The sequence below is a fragment of the Procambarus clarkii genome, chromosome 10 (assembly GCF_040958095.1).
Source record: "Procambarus clarkii isolate CNS0578487 chromosome 10, FALCON_Pclarkii_2.0, whole genome shotgun sequence".
Classification (NCBI taxonomy): domain Eukaryota; kingdom Metazoa; phylum Arthropoda; class Malacostraca; order Decapoda; family Cambaridae; genus Procambarus; species Procambarus clarkii.
Window position 1 is genome coordinate 16,452,535 of NC_091159.1, and position 12,977 is coordinate 16,465,511.

A 12,977-nucleotide genomic window follows, 5' to 3' on the forward strand; every position below is an offset into this window, starting at 1 on the left:
TGTGCAACAGTGACACCAAAAGGCTGCAACTGTGCAACAGTGACACCAAAAGGCTGCAACTGTGCAACAGTGACACCAAAAGGCTGCAACTGTGCAACAGTGACACCAAAAGGCTGCAACTGTGCAACAGTGACACCAAAAGGCTGCAACTGTGCAACAGTGACACCAAAAGGCCTGCAACTGTGCAACAGTGACACCAAAAGGCTGCAACTGTGCAACAGTGACACCAAAAGGCTGCAACTGTGCAACAGTGACACCAAGGTGCTGCAACTGTGCAACAGTGACACCAAAAGGCTGCAACTGTGCAACAGTGACACCAAGGTGCTGCAACTGTGCAACAGTGACACCAAAAGGCTGCAACTGTGCAACAGTGACACCAAGGTGCTGCAACTGTGCAACAGTGACACCAAAAGGCTGCAACAGTGACACCCAGGTGCTGCAGCTGTGCAACAGTGACACCAAAAGGCTGCAACTGTGGAACAGTGACACCAAAAGGCTGCAACTGTGGAACAGTGACACCAAAAGGCTGCAACTGTGGAACAGTGACACCAAAAGGCTGCAACTGTGGAACAGTGACACCAAAAGGCTGCAACTGTGGAACAGTGACACCAAAAGGCTGCAACTGTGGAACAGTGACACCAAAAGGCTGCAACTGTGGAACAGTGACACCAAAAGGCTGCAACTGTGCAACAGTGACACCAAAGGGCTGCAACTGTGCAACAGTGACACCCAGGCGCTGCAATTGTGCAACAGTGACACCAAAGGGCTGCAATTGTGCAACAGTGACACCAGAGGGCTGCAACTGTGCAACAGTGACACCAAAGGGTTACAACTGTGCAACAGTGACACCCAGGTGCTGCAACAGTGCAACAATGACACCAAAGGGCTGCATCTGTGCAACTGTGACACCAAAGGGCTGCAGTGACGGTGTTGACCCAAGTGGCTACAGTGACAGCGCTTCTGCCAGTTCAACACCACCAGTAAGTGGCCCACATTTTGTTTCTCACAATAGACACTGCAGTGAGACATTTCCTGGCAGTGATATCACACTTGCCCCGCACCTCGCTTAAGATATCATCCTGGCATCAGATTCACGTAGCAGTTACGCAAGCACTTACGAACGTGTACATCTTTCCTCGATCTTTGACGGCTTTGGTAACATTTATTAAACAGTTTACAAGCATGAAAACTTCCCAATCAACTGTTGTTATTGTAATAAACAGCTTCCTGGTGCTTCGGAGCTCATTAACTGTTTAATAATTGTAAGCAAAGCCGCCAAAGATTGAGAAAAGATGGACAGGTTCGTAAGTGCTTGCGTAACTGCTTCGTGAATCAGAAGCAGTTACGTTCAAGGTTCTTCTGTATTTTGATGTAATTAACAGTTGTGGAGAGCAATTGTTAAGTGGGTTGTTGGTTGTTGTAGTTATGGCGTGTGTCGACTCCAGTGTATCTTGGTACACTCTCTATAACTCTTATTACAGTTTTGTTATAAAGTAGATATATCTATATTTATCTTCATGTCATTTGATTTACTGCACCACACTTGTCCACTTAAGTGATATCAACGTCTTTTTGTTTGAAGCTTCGTCTTCAAAGCTTCGTAGCGTCGTCACTGTTGTTGTAGTTTTGTGAGACATTTCAACCTGTCGTCTCACAAAGAACGTCGCTTTTCGCTCGTATGCGTTACCTAAGATCAAAATTTGTCGTGCTAGAAAATGGAAGCGGCTGGCGGAAGTGACGTACTGTCCCGTTTTCTGTTTTGGGTCCTTTTTTGTAGGTTAGGAGAGACCACTTTAAATTTTTCTTGACGTTGGGAAACCTTAGGAGGACGGGGTTGGGTGGCTATGTTTCACCACCAGATGGCGGGCGTGAGACGGGCCTTGGGTGGCGATGTTTCACCACCAGATGGCGGGCGTGAGACGGGCCTTGGGTGGCGATGTTTCACCACCAGATGGCGGGCGTGAGACGGGCCTTGGGTGGCGATGTTTCACCACCAGATGGCGGGCGTGAGACGGGCCTTGGGTGGCGATGTTTCACCACCAGATGGCGGGCGTGAGACGGGCCTTGGGTGGCGATGTTTCACCACCAGATGGCGGGCGTGAGACGGGCCTTAACATGTGGTATTTAACTCATGATTGTCTAATATTCTAATTTATCCGAGCTAGGAGTTAACTGCCCAAAGTAATATTTACTTCGAACTATTAAGGAAATGTTTAAGTGCTAATTGATGCACCCTGAAAGCGGAGCCATTAATGATGCCTTGTTGTTCTGTGTGACATCTTGTGACGTCTTATTTCACTGAATCGACGGTTCTTTTGATTATCACCAGAGTCACATGGTCTGAGATCTTGTTAGTGTTAAGAGTCACATGGTCTGAGATCTTGTTAGTGCCCAGAGTCACATGGTCTGAGATCTTGTTAGTGTTAAGAGTCACATGGTCTGAGATCTTGTTAGTGTTAAGAGTCACATGGTCTGAGATCTTGATAGTGCCCAGAGTCACATGGTCTGAGATCTTGTTAGTGTTAAGAGTCACATGGTCTGAGATCTTGATAGTGCCCAGAGTCACATGGTCTGAGATCTTGTTAGTGTTAAGAGTCACATGGTCTGAGATCTTGTTAGTGTTAAGTCACATGGTCTGAGATCTTGATAGTGCCCAGAGTCACATGGTCTGAGATCTTGTTAGTGCCCAGAGTCACATGGTCTGAGATCTTGTTAGTGCCCAGAGTCACATGGTCTGAGATCTTGATAGTGCCCAGAGTCACATGGTCTGAGATCTTGATAGTGCCCAGAGTCACATGGTCTGAGATCTTGTTAGTGTTAAGAGTCACATGGTCTGAGATCTTGTTAGTGTTAAGAGTCACATGGTCTGAGATCTTGTTAGTGTTAAGAGTCACATGGTCTGAGATCTTGTTAGTGTTAAGAGTCACATGGTCTGAGATCTTGATAGTGCCCAGAGTCACATGGTCTGAGATCTTGTTAGTGCCCAGAGTCACATGGTCTGAGATCTTGATAGTGCCCAGAGTCACATGGTCTGAGATCTTGTTAGTGCCCAGAGTCACATGGTCTGAGATCTTGTTAGTGCCCAGAGTCACATGGTCTGAGATCTTGTTAGTGCCCAGAGTCACATGGTCTGAGATCTTGTTAGTGCCCAGAGTCACATGGTCTGAGATCTTGATAGTGCCCAGAGTCACATGGTCTGAGATCTTGATAGTGCCCAGAGTCACATGGTCTGAGATCTTGATAGTGCCCAGAGTCACATGGTCTGAGATCTTGTTAGTGCCCAGAGTCACATGGTCTGAGATCTTGTTAGTGCCCAGAGTCACATGGTCTGAGATCTTGTTAGTGCCAAGAGTCACATGGTCTGAGATCTTGATAGTGCCCAGAGTCACATGGTCTGAGATATTGTTAGTGCCAAGAGTCACATGGTCTGAGACCTAACAACAGTTAGATGTGAACCATGTGTGCCATTGTTCTATAATACAACATAGGCAATGGTAATACACAATGATACACGGGAAACCTAGAAAGTGTACAGTATATCTTGGAGTATGTTGACACAGGTGGCTACAGTGAGGGTGTTGACACAGGTGGCTACAGTGAGGGTGTTGACACAGGTGGCTACAGTGAGGGTGTTGACACAGGTGGCTACAGTGAGGGTGTTGACACAGGTGGCTACAGTGAGGGTGTTGACACAGGTGGCTACAGTGAGGGTGTTGACACAGGTGGCTACAGTGAGGGTGTTGACACAGGTGGCTACAGTGAGGGTGTTGACACAGGTGGCTACAGTGACGGTGTTGACACAGGTGGCTACAGTGAGGGGGGGTGTTGTACTGTGCTCAACTTGTATAGAGCAGATCACGTTCTTTACAATCTCTCTAAATGCTTTCAACATTGCTCTGGGCTTCCTTTGTATTTCTGCTCGTATATCTTTATGTATACATATTGATAAGTTGTATGTGACGTATTTATGCTTTGTTTTTTGGAAATATATCTTTATTTGAATGTTAATGCTATACGATACTTGTAATTATTGCCAAAATGTTGCAATTTCATATTGAGTTCAAATATAGATGTACAGTGTTTGTACACTTGTGAATGTAATTATGTAATCAATTAATCATTCCATTTTCTCACAACTCTTAAATTGAAACCCCCCCCCCCTTTTTCCACAATAGTACTGATTATGACATTATATATACAATGTGAGAGACTCAACTAAATGACCGACAATTAGAATTCAAGACCAGTATTAAAATATTGCATAATGACCCTTAATAGTATTACATTAAGTCGGCTTGAAAAGAATTTTCACAAAATATGCAGCTTAGCTGAATTTACATCTCGCGTATCCACCTTAGGAAGTTTACGGGTGAAAGAATGAAAGATTTCACTGCAAAGAAAATTTTACCCAAATGTCTTGACTATTTACTGAACGACGAAACAGTTTGCAGTCTCCTGGTAGGTTATGTGGAGGTGATGCCAAGATGTAGCTGAGTAATGGGTTGTTGTGGGGAGCATTTTGCAGCGTGTTGCTTGAATCATGTGTTTACGTGTGAGTGAGAGAGAGAGAGAGAGAGAAAGAAACACAGACAGACAGACAGACAGACAGACAGACAGACAGACAGACAGACAGACAGACAGACAGACAGACAGACGGAGACATAGACGATTGTCTGTCCATATCTAGTTATCTTTATCAGATAACTATACAAGGTCTAGAATTGTGCAAGACGATTCGTCTCTAGTCTCTGTTAGCTCAAAGCTGATTGGTCAGTACACAAGAGCCTTCAGTACTGGAGAGATGTTACGTAATAAGTCAGTATTCTCAAAGTACGAGAAGCTGGCAGCCACAGTACACAGCTCTCGCCTATCAACACCCTAAAAAAGTCCAGACGATTCAAAAGAACTTGACTCAATCAGCGATCGTTCACTCCTCGGCTGACTCGCATCGGGACATGTCCTATTTACATGTAGATACGCGTGAAATGAAGTCATCCGCCCATATGAAGGCTCAGACCCTTGGTGTGATCCAGGCGTACCGTAAGTTGAGGAATAACAGACTTACTTAACAGCAATACTACTACTATTAAAGTTTTATATATATATATATATATATATATATATATATATATATATATATATATATATATAAACACAACCAAAACTCCAGGACTGTGTACACCCAGCCAACACTCAGGGAACTGTGTACATCCAGCCAACACTCAGGGAACTGTGTACATCCAGCCAACACTCAGGGAACTGTGTACACCCAACCAACACTGCCAACACTCAGGGAACTGTGTACACCCAGCCAACACTCAGGAACTGTGTACACCCAGCCAACACTCAGGAACTGTGTACACCCAGCCAACACTCAGGAACTGTGTACACCCAGCCAACACTCAGGAACTGTGTACACCCAACCAACACTCAGGGAACTGTGTACACCCAACCAACACTCAGGGAACTGTGTACACCCATCCAACACTCAGGAACTGTGTACACCCAGCCAACACTCAGGGAACTGTGTACACCCAGCCAACACTCAGGAACTGTGTACACCCAGCCAACACTCAGGAACTGTGTACACCCAGCCAACACTCAGGGAACTGTGTACACCCAACCAACACTCAGGGAACTGTGTACACCCAACCAACACTCAGGGACTGTGTACACCCAGCCAACACTCAGGGACTGTGTACAGCCAACCAACACTCAGGGACTGTGTACACCCAACCAACACTCAGGGAACTGTGTACACCCAACCAACACTCAGGGAACTGTGTACACCCAACCAACACTCAGGGACTGTGTACACCCAACCAACACTCAGGGACTGTGTACAGCCAACCAACACTCAGGGAACTGTGTACATCCAGCCAACACTCAGGGAACTGTGTACACCCATCCAACACTCAGGAACTGTGTACACCCAACCAACACTCAGGGAACTGTGTACACCCATCCAACACTGCCAACACTCAGGGAACTGTGTACACCCATCCAACACTCAGGAACTGTGTACACCCAACCAACACTGCCAACACTCAGGGAACTGTGTACACCCATCCAACACTCAGGAACTGTGTACACCCAACCAACACTGCCAACACTCAGGGAACTGTGTACACCCATCCAACACTCAGGAACTGTGTACACCCAACCAACACTGCCAACACTCAGGGAACTGTGTACACCCAACCAACACTCAGGGACTGTGTACACCCAACCAACACTCAGGTAACTGTGTACACCCAGCCAACACTCAGGTAACTGTGTACACCCATCCAACACTCAGGAACTGTGTACACCCAACCAACACTCAGGGAACTGTGTACACCCATCCAACACTCAGGAACTGTGTACACCCAACCAACACTGCCAACACTCAGGGAACTGTGTACACCCATCCAACACTCAGGAACTGTGTACACCCATCCAACACTCAGGAACTGTGTACACCCAGCCAACACTCAGGGAACTGTGTACACCCAACCAACACTGCCAACACTCAGGGAACTGTGTACACCCATCCAACACTCAGGAACTGTGTACACCCATCCAACACTCAGGAACTGTGTACACCCAACCAACACTGCCAACACTCAGGGAACTGTGTACACCCATCCAACACTCAGGAACTGTGTACACCCATCCAACACTCAGGAACTGTGTACACCCAACCAACACTGCCAACACTCAGGGAACTGTGTACACCCATCCAACACTCAGGAACTGTGTACACTCATCCAACACTCAGGAACTGTGTACACCCAGCCAACACTCAGGGAACTGTGTACACCCAACCAACACTCAGGAACTGTGTACATCCAGCCAACACTCAGGAACTGTGTACACCCAGCCAACACTCAGGAACTGTGTACACCCAACCAACACTCAGGGACTGTGTACACCCAACCAACACTCAGGGAACTGTGTACACCCAGCCAACACTCAGGGACTGTGTACACCCAACCTACACTCAGGGAACTGTGTACACCCAACCAACACTCAGGGAACTGTGTACACCCAACCAACACTCAGGGAACTGTGTACACCCAACCAACACTCAGGGAACTGTGTACACCCAACCAACACTCAGGGAACTGTGTACACCCAGCCAACACTCAGGGAACTGTGTACACCCAACCAACACTCAGGAACTGTGTACATCCAGCCAACACTCAGGAACTGTGTACACCCAGCCAACACTCAGGGAACTGTGTACACCCAACCAACACTCAGGGAACTGTGTACACCCAACCAACACTCAGGGAACTGTGTACACCCAACCAACACTCAGGGAACTGTGTACACCCAACCAACACTCAGGGAACTGTGTACACCCAGCCAACACTCAGGGAACTGTGTACACCCAACCAACACTCAGGAACTGTGTACATCCAGCCAACACTCAGGAACTGTGTACACCCAGCCAACACTCAGGGAACTGTGTACACCCAACCAACACTCAGGGAACTGTGTACACCCAACCAACACTGCCAACACTCAGGGACTGTGTACACCCAACCAACACTCAGGGAACTGTGTACACCCAACCAACACTCAGGGAACTGTGTACACCCAGCCAACACTCAGGGAACTGTGTACACCCAGCCAACACTCGGTGACTGTGTACACCCAGCCAACACTCAGGGGCTGTGTACACCCAGTCAACACTCAGGGAACTGTGTACACCCAGCCAACACTCGGGGAACTGTGTACACCCAACCAACACTCAGGGAACTGTGTACACCCAACCAACACTCAGGGAACTGTGTACACCCAACCAACACTCAGGGAACTGTGTACACCCAACCAACACTCAGGGAACTGTGTACACCCAGCCAACACTCAGGGAACTGTGTACACCCAACCAACACTCAGGGGACTGTGTACACCCAGCCAACACTCAGGGAACTGTGTACACCCAGCCAACACTCAGGGACTGTGTACACCCAACCAACACTCAGGGACTGTGTACACCCAACCAACACTCAGGGAACTGTGTACACCCAACCAACACTCAGGGAACTGTGTACACCCAGCCAACACTCAGGGACTGTGTACACCCAACCAACACTCAGGGACTGTGTACACCCAACCAACACTCAGGGAACTGTGTACACCCAACCAACACTCAGGGAACTGTGTACACCCAGCCAACACTCAGGGAACTGTGAACACCCAGCCAACACTCAGGGAACTGTGTACACCCAGCCAACACTCAGGGAACTGTGTACACCCAGCCAACACTCAGGAACTGCAGCGTGAACTAAACAATACAAGACCATTGAGTGTTGTGAAGACCCAATTGGAACAAAATATAGACAACCCAAATTTTCTACTATTAAAATAAAGTTGGTGACGTCTCCAAATATTTTATTATTGCTCACTAGAATGAACCGTTCACAGCGACAATAAAGGTTTAGCCTCGTCCAGTGAAGTACGCAAAGCAGAAGCAATAACGTTCACATTAGCCACATCGGCTTTGTTCGAAATATAGTGAAGGATCGAGCCCATTCCCATCTTTTAGCTAGAACAGAATTTGCCTTTAGCTTAAATTGTTATTCGTTTTCTCAGTTTTATTATTATTAATAAGACCTTCAAAACTTCGTTTGTGAGGTTGTCATCTTAATAACAACTGCTACACAACACTAGTAAATCTAATTTTCGATTTTGTTATTCGTTCATCGTCCTTTCAGAAGAATTTGTATAAATGATCTCAGCGCAAGTAGCTCTCTCAGGATAACATTCTCCTGGTGTTGTTCCTATTGTTTTGACATTAAGTAATTTAATGTCTTGACCACGAGTTTATCATACATGTTTTCCATATTATGTGACTCATAGGAGTGTGCTACAGGTCTCAAAACTTGCAGTTATTTCAACCAAAGCTGCATAACAATCAAGCTGTTACAAGTTTATGGTGGAAAGTTTTCCTGTGTGTCTTACTATGGTTCATCTCTGAGACACTGATAAGACGTGTTGTGGCAAGACACTCAACATACTCTCTCATTCCATATGTGTAACAACTGCAGAGTTGCAACAAAATATGAGTGGAACTTCGATAAAACAAAAATTATCTGAAGAATATATTAGAAATTCAGACTAGGTCTTTACCTCACATATATTATAACTGGAAAAGAAAAGAATTTAGCATTATTTTAAGATGAATATCTTATCTAAATAAATATAAATATATATATATAACGTTTTATTCATGGTAAGGACTTGAGAATGTCTTCTCTAGTGAAGGTGAGAGCCCCAATTGAGATGCCTAGCACCTAATACTGTGAATTCCTGTGAGCGGAAGGAGGATCCACCGTCACGGACACAGGTGAGTGCCTCACCAGGTAGGATTCCTGGAATACTGGAGTTGTTGTTCATCCTGACGCCCACTGGCGCTGTCGCACTTCCAGTTGACCAGTACTGGTGTCCACCTCCTGCTAACTAGCAGTAATAGTGTACACGTACCTGCTGACACGTAGCCCCCATTCCTGGGACCTGTAGTAGTTGAGCTCTTCACTGAGAGCAGTGAAGGGCTGATCCCAATACCGGAGACAAGTGGGTGTGTCGTGATAGTGATCAACTTGATAATGGTTCCCCCCCCCCCCCTTCCCTCCCTTTCCAGCCCGTTGTCGTCGTGAGGGAGCTTGGTGGGCGGCTGCCGGGGTGTGATGCTCCATGAGACTGTCCTCTCTTCTTTTCAAGCGTTTTGTTCCTGTTGCCGTCTTCACTAATTTTGCTGGAAGCTCTTTCCTCTTCTTTATATTTCCTTTTTCCACCCTCCCTCTTCTCCTTTCTCATTGTCTTTTCCAGCCAAATTTTTGCCATTACCAAGTACCCCAACGTCGAGGTCCCCGACGTTGCGAGCGAGGGGACGCTTTTATTGTCAATCATCGCCTTCATTGCTGAGATCTCGACGGACTGATGGTGGCGATTGCGGGGCGCATACTCACGATGCACCCCTCAGGGGGCCCAATCTTGTCGGGTGTCCTATTTTCTAATTGTGGCTTCATGGTGGGTATGGAGGCTTATTCTTGAATGAAATTATTACTTCCTCGTTTCTATACCGTTGAATGATCCTCTTAAAACTTCCAGGCTCGTGGGGTGGGTGACCAGGCCCCCGAGTTGGATTATTTTGGAAGACCGGGCTCTGTAGCCCCCGCTACATTGGGCCCAGACCAAGCTCCTCCTTTGACCCTCCGACTATTCCCCTCCTCTCCCCTCCCTCCTCTGTGGTAGGGTTGAGCCCCAAGCACTCAGTGGTTACCACCTCATTACCTGGAGCGACGACTACTACTTTCATTGTGACAACAGCGCCTTTTACCCTCCCTCTCACTTGGGGTGCTTGGCACAACACAGACACACTCGCACGATTCCTTCCAGTGCTAATACACACCATGCCTTGTTTGGTCCCGCTACATGGACTAAATACTTTGATCTCAACCATCTGGATTCTATATGGCCTGACGATTTCTCCCTCCATAAACACCTCATTGATTCGGTGGATGCCTCTGTTACTTTTAACCCAACTTGTTTTGGTACACGTGTCGTTGCTGTTCCTAATCAGGAATCAGCTGCCCTTTTAACCACATTGTCCAGCATTGGAGAGACCCCTGTTAGGATCTCCAAAAATGCCTGGTTAAATGCCAGTATTTGCACTGTTATCCTACCACACCATGATGCGACTGGTGTTAGTGACCTGAAAAAGGTGCCATGAGGAAATTAAACATATTCTTGAAACCCAAGGTCTGTCCTTCAGGTTGATATGTTCACACAATCCCCTCGTGGTCGTCGTCATCAGCCTCTTCGAGTTGTGAAGATCACTTTTGATAGCAGGACCCTTCCGCCTTCTATAATTGTTGCTGGTGCCAGATGATTCGTTCAGGAGTACATTCCCTCCCCCTAGACTTTGCAATAAGTACTGGAAATTTATGCATGGTGCCCTTAAATGCACAAGTGCTGTGTCTTTATGCCCTACATGTGGGAACTCGGGTCACTTTAAGATAGTGCTCTTCTTTCCAGGCTCACTGCGTCAATTGCGATGACGCTCACCCTACCTTCTCCCACCCCGCTGTTTCTCCTCTTCTGCTAGCATATCTTATGCTTGTGTGTTGCGATCCACCTCTCCTCGCCCTTACCTCTTTTCTCAGTCTCACAACCGTTTCCAGGCCTTGGACCCGGACATGCCCACCGCCTCCTCCCCTGCTACTTAACGTTCTGCACGAAGGGGCTCCTCCTCCTGATTCTCTATCTGGTGTTTTCCCCTCCTTCCCCAGTCTGCCATGTCTCCTGTGTCTTTTTTCCCGTCTCCCCCTGGTCCTTCCCAACCCTCCCCATGTCTCTTGGCCCTCCACGCCGCCTGTCTGTACAGGCTATTGTCCATCTTCCTCCCAGCAATCATCATGTTGATCACTTCTGTTCTCCTTCTCCTGTTGATACTTTGGACATTGTTACCCAGTACGTTGCTGCTGGCACACCTGTCTCTTTAAGTCAGAAACGTAAGCCTGGCTCCTCTCCTTCTTCCTCCCCGGCCGGCAAGAAGGCATCACTTTCTTCCCCACCCTCCGACTCCGACTCTATCACTGCATCCCCTCCCATTTCAGTGGTCGAGCCCCCTGTCCCGGCTGTGGAGGTTCCTTTAGCCCTCGATTCTTTCTCGGTTGCTGCCCTTGCTGAGGTGTGCTCTCCTGTTTCTGTCACCCCCCCCCCCCACATGCTTCCCTCCTGATTCCCATGACCGCCCTTCTCCATTACCTCCTCCAGCTGCGGACCATGTCTGTCTGCCTCTGGTCCCCCTTCCCACTCCCTTGACTCCATCGTCTTTGCTAAATTTACCCATGCCCCCTAACCCTGATTTCATTGATCCTGATCCTGCTCTTATCTAGTATACTGTGTTCTTCTTAGCCTTTGTCTCTTATTGTTCTCTGTTGCTGTTCTCCTTTTGATAATGTTTATTCTTCAATGGAATATTCGTGGATTTTATGCCAACTTCCACGAACTCAAACATCTGATAACACACTTTTCACCGCTTTGTGTTTGTCTCCAGGAGACAATGCTTGGTGCTCGTCCTGATCACTTCCGTTGTTATTGCTTTCTCTCCCCTCCCCCAGCTTCTGCTGGGGGCCATAAGTCTACTGCTCTCTTGATTCTTACTGATCTTACCTGCGTTCCCCTACTTTTTTCAGTCGCCCATCCAATGTTCTGCAGCCTGTATCTTTGTGAGTAAATGGTATAGTCTGTTCCATGTATCTCCCCCCAAATGACCTACTTTCTCTTCCTGATTTTAAGCATCTGTTGGACTCCTTACTAGAGCCTATGTTCCTGTTGGGTGATTTCAACTGTCGGCATACTCTCTGAGGTAATGTTCTGACAAACACCCGGACGTGCCTTATCGAACCATTTGTCCTCTCTTCTTCTTCGTCTCTTCTGAATTCTGGTGAACCCACTCATGTGGACTCCCACACTCGCACCCTCTCCTGTCTTGATCTTTCTCTCTGCTCGTCGGCGCTTTACTTAGATTTCTCGTGGCGCATTCTTGATGACCTCCATAACAGTGACCATTCCCCCATCCTTGTCACCTTTCTCTTTCTTCACCCTCCCCCTCTCCTTCCCTAGGTGGCAGTTTGCCAAGACTAACTGGAATCTATTCCGCCTCCATGCTACTCTTTTGACCGCTCCGCTCTGCCTCTCCCTCGAGCCTTCCTCCTTTTTCATGACACCAGATTCGACGCAGCCCTCCGCTCTATTCCCCGCTCTACCTCCCGGGGCATGTGGAAGTGCTTTCCCTGGTGGAATGCAGACTGTACTAGGGCTGTCCGCTGTATGCGTGCAGCCTGGAAGAAACACCGACACCAGCAGATGGCTGATTTTTATTTTGTTTCAGAAGGCGAGTGCGGTGGCCCATAGGACCATTCGTACAGCTAAACGTGAGAGTGAGAATTCTTACGTCTCTACCATTATGTCCGATACTC

The 12,977-nt window shown here is 47.5% G+C and overlaps 1 protein-coding gene across 1 annotated transcript in view; it reads left to right on the plus strand.

Moving 5' to 3' along the window:
- Positions 1 to 399: 399 nt before the first annotated feature.
- LOC138349726 (peroxisomal acyl-coenzyme A oxidase 1-like) overlaps positions 400 to 12,977 on the plus strand; it is a 235,755-nt gene continuing 223,177 nt past the window's right edge. Inside the window, exon 1 of the mRNA XM_069321652.1 lies at positions 400 to 980. The gene's annotated coding sequence lies outside the window, so the exon portion shown is untranslated. The remainder of the gene's footprint in view (positions 981 to 12,977) is intronic.